The 3,878-nt window shown below is 40.7% G+C and overlaps 1 non-coding gene across 1 annotated transcript; it reads right to left on the bottom strand.

Moving 5' to 3' along the window:
- Positions 1-232: 232 nt before the first annotated feature.
- TRNAS-CGA (transfer RNA serine (anticodon CGA)) lies at positions 233-314 on the bottom strand. Its single transcript has one exon. It is a non-coding gene; the product is annotated as a tRNA-Ser (tRNA).
- Positions 315-3,878: the final 3,564 nt, after the last annotated feature.

The raw sequence follows: 3,878 nt of genomic DNA, 5'->3' as shown, positions 1-3,878 counted from the left end.
GCCCAAACCATACTACTATTGTCCACCACCACATACTCATGGTAAAAAAAAAAAAAAAGCAGTTTCACTTAAGAATGTTCTTGATAGAGTAGTAAAAATTATTAACTTTATTAAAATCTCAACTGTTGAATATGCATCTTTGTAGTAAATGACAAAATGAAACCTGCACATAAAACACCCCTGCTACAAACTGAAGTATGATAACTGCCTGAGGAGAAGTACTTGTACAACCATTTGTGAGCAGGATTTGAACCTGTGCAGGGAGACCCCATTGGATTTCGAGTCCTATGCCTTAACCACTGGGCCATCACAGCCACATCACTTGTACAATCATTTGCACTGCAAGCTGGACTAGCTGTTTGTTTTATTTCATGGAAAACTGTTTTTACTTGAGAAAAGGACTGATAAATTATGGTTATTCCATCTTGGATATTTAGTGTACATTTTCTTGAAAATGAACTAAGTGAGCCTGCCCAAGGAAAACAATTGACCGTTGCCAATAATGAAAAAATTCCAGTTTTTAAAAGAAATTTCAAATTTTGGAAAACTTTTATCATTATGAGCTTGACAGCTTCTCACTATTTAAGGACTCTGCTGATGGGATCAATGATGATATTAATGAATGTGATTTTTGGATATTGGATAAGGTATAATGTGTCAACATTTGGAAAATCTGCATTTACCCAGTGAATCAATGTTTTCCAAATGGCTAATGCATGATGTTACAAAATCATTAATTTTATATGTAAGGCAGATAATGGATTTTAATTTAACAACATGAAAAGTTTATAGATAGGGTTTCAGATTCCATAGTGCAACACACCTTTAAGAAGTTATCTCTTGGAGAGTTTTGGTGTAATATCAAAAAAGAATATCCACAATTTTCTTAAAAAGCTATTAAAATACTCCTCTGTCTTCCAATTGCATATTGATGTGAGGCAGATTTTCTTCACATACTTTAACCAAAAAAAAAAAAATTGCAATGGGTTGAATGCAGAAGCAGATATAGAAATTCAGCTGTCTTCTGTTAACCCAATCTTAAAGAGAATTCAATTTCTAATTTGGCAAATATCAATAGATAAGACTTCCATTAAAAAGATTCTTGGGGCTCCTCAGTAATTTTTAGAAGTGTTAAGGGGTCTGAAGACCAGAACTTGAGACTTGCTGGTGTAAGCCAGCCAGAGTCGTTTCACCTTCCTTGCCTCTAGGATTGATTCACAGGTGGCTATAGGAATCAGACTGATCCAAGCAGAGGGGATCTCAGGAATTTATTGGCTGGTGGGGGAGAGATGTGTTCCTTTCCTGTTAGACAGGAGCAAGGCAGTAAGTAGTCTTGGAAGCTGCTGACAAGGCCGCTAGTTTAGACTATAGGAAGAGACCATCCTAGGAAAAGAGTAGTGCTATGGGAAGCAGAGAGAGAGGTTAGAAAGAAATCATTTCCTTTCTGACTTTTTTGAGCTACTACATCAAAACACCCTGCAGCCCATTCTAACTGCTTGCTGTACATACATTCCAGTCTTATGAGCCAATGAAATCCACTGTAGGTTAGACTAGTTAACCTCAGGTACGCCAACTGATGCGTTATGTACCTGTTTGTGCTTATTTTTACCCACACAAGTACCTAATGTCTCAGATAATATACCTTCTAGGGTTTACTCATTCAGCCGTTATCATTAAAACACGTTAGCTTCTAAAGTAAAGTTAGAAGGCAGAGCAGGGTCTCTGAGGAAAGGAACCTAGCAGAGACAAGTGGGATCGAAAGTGCTAACAATCTTTTTGAGAGCAATAAGGAACAGTGGCATGTGGTATTGAACAGCAAGATTATAGCAGATTTTTAATTTTCTTTGCTTTTATGTATTACTCAAATTGGACATGAGCACATATTACTTTTATTTTATGGAAAAACTAGAACTATAATGTTATTTTTTTAAAGATGTTATTTATTTATTTTAGAGAGGGGAAGGAAGGGAGAAAGAGAAAGAGAGAAACATCAATGTGTGGTTGCCTCTCAAGCACCCCCTACTGGCCCACAACCCAGGCATGTGCACTGACTGGGAATCCAACCAGTGACCCTTTGGTTCACAGGCCGGCACTCAATCCACTGAACCACACCAGCCAGGGCTGTATTGTTATTTTTTTAATAGCCCATTGAATGGGCTCAGGGGGTAGGTTGGGATTGGGATATGCCAAGAGAATTCTTGGGCTAAAATTGCTAGCAGGAAGGAAAGAAGATCTGTAAGGAGCGCAGATGGGCCCAGAAAACAAAATTCCTTTCATTTACAGTTTGCCAAGAGTCAACCTCAGTCCTGGCTGGTGTTGCTCAGAAGACTGAATGCCAGCCTGCAAACCAAAGGGTTACCAGTTCAATTCTCAGTCTAGAGGCACATGCCTTGGTTGCAGGCCAGGTCCTCAGTTAGGGGTGCATGAGAGGCAACCACACACTGATGTTTCTCTCCCTCTCTTTCACCCACCCTTCCCCTCTGTCTAAAAATAAATAAATAAAATCTTTTTTTAAAAAAAAGGACACAAGTCATTTTGAAAGACCTGTGATTGGTGCTGAGAAGCAGATTTACTATACGCTATACCTGATTAATTACTTATGCCTATTGCTAGATGAAAATTTTATTTTTTAATAAAATGTTCAATGATGCAGAACCAGTTCCAGGAAATATATCAGGATGTAGCCATTTGGTTTGGCCCAGTTCAAACATTCAGTTTTTACTTCCAGCCAAGATGATGGAGTATGTAAACTGTGCTTTATTCTCCCATGCCATGTCAACACTACAACCAAATTATAGAACAACCATCACTGAGTACAACCTGAGGCCTAACTGAACAGAATTCCAATAACTAAGGATATAAAGAGGAAGCCACATGGAGACTGGTAGGAAGGGCAGACACATAAAATCAGCTGGTCCCACACCCATGTATAGTGGTTGAGAATAAGGAGAGATATCTCCGCTTCAGATGTGCCCCTGAGAGCTAGGGGTCCCAGTCTCACACCACGTTCCTCAACTCAGACAACCAATGTTGAGAAAATGAGTTCTCAAAATATCTGGCTGTGAAAACAGCAGGGATTCCATCTGGGTGGGACAGAGGACTGTTGAAGTGCCATGAATTACTTTTAAAGTGTCAAGCAAGGATTTAGTTGCTGATGGATTCACTTGATCTGAGCTCCAAAGCTGGGGAAAAAGGGCCAGGGACATACAACAAGGAACTGAATTGGATGAGGCCTGGTGGTGCAGCTCTCTCCAGTTAAAGTGACCACAAGTACCATTGTGCTTTTGTTGAACCCTCACTCCACAGAGCCTTCAGGCACAGGTCATATAAAACAAGAGCTGTCCCTTAATCTGCATAACACTGCTCTCACCCTACCCAATTCATTCACCTACCTGAAACCTCTTTCAGAACTAATCCACACAAGCTTCAAGCCTTGGCCATGCACTGTGAAATTTCCTAAAATCTCTCAAAAGTCCACAAACTCCAAACAAACATCAGCTGGCCTCAGAGTTCCCCATACCTCCTTCTACAATGCTTCAAACCCAGAATTAGAGGAAGCCAGCCTCGGCTCACAGCATAACCACTCCCAGGGGCCTCCAATCCACCCACAGACAGCTATTAACCACTGAGCCTGAGCATCAAACCCATCCACTAACTGGCAAATAGCAATCAAGGCTCAACTGCAATAAGAGAGCATATACAATGTACACAAGGGACACCACTGGAGCACCTGATTCAGGTGAACAGGGAGCCTAAACCACTGGGCTTGACAGGACACCTACTATGTAAGGCCACTCTGCCAAGACTGGGAGATGTAGCAGCTCCCAGTCTTGGCAGACACCAGGAGGCAGCCAAAACGAGGATACAAAGAAACATGT

Source organism: Desmodus rotundus, chromosome 5, assembly GCF_022682495.2.
Source record: "Desmodus rotundus isolate HL8 chromosome 5, HLdesRot8A.1, whole genome shotgun sequence".
In the NCBI taxonomy this organism is placed as follows: Eukaryota; Metazoa; Chordata; class Mammalia; order Chiroptera; family Phyllostomidae; genus Desmodus; species Desmodus rotundus.
Note: the sequence above shows the minus strand (reverse complement) of the source record. Positions and strands in the feature narration are given on the sequence as shown.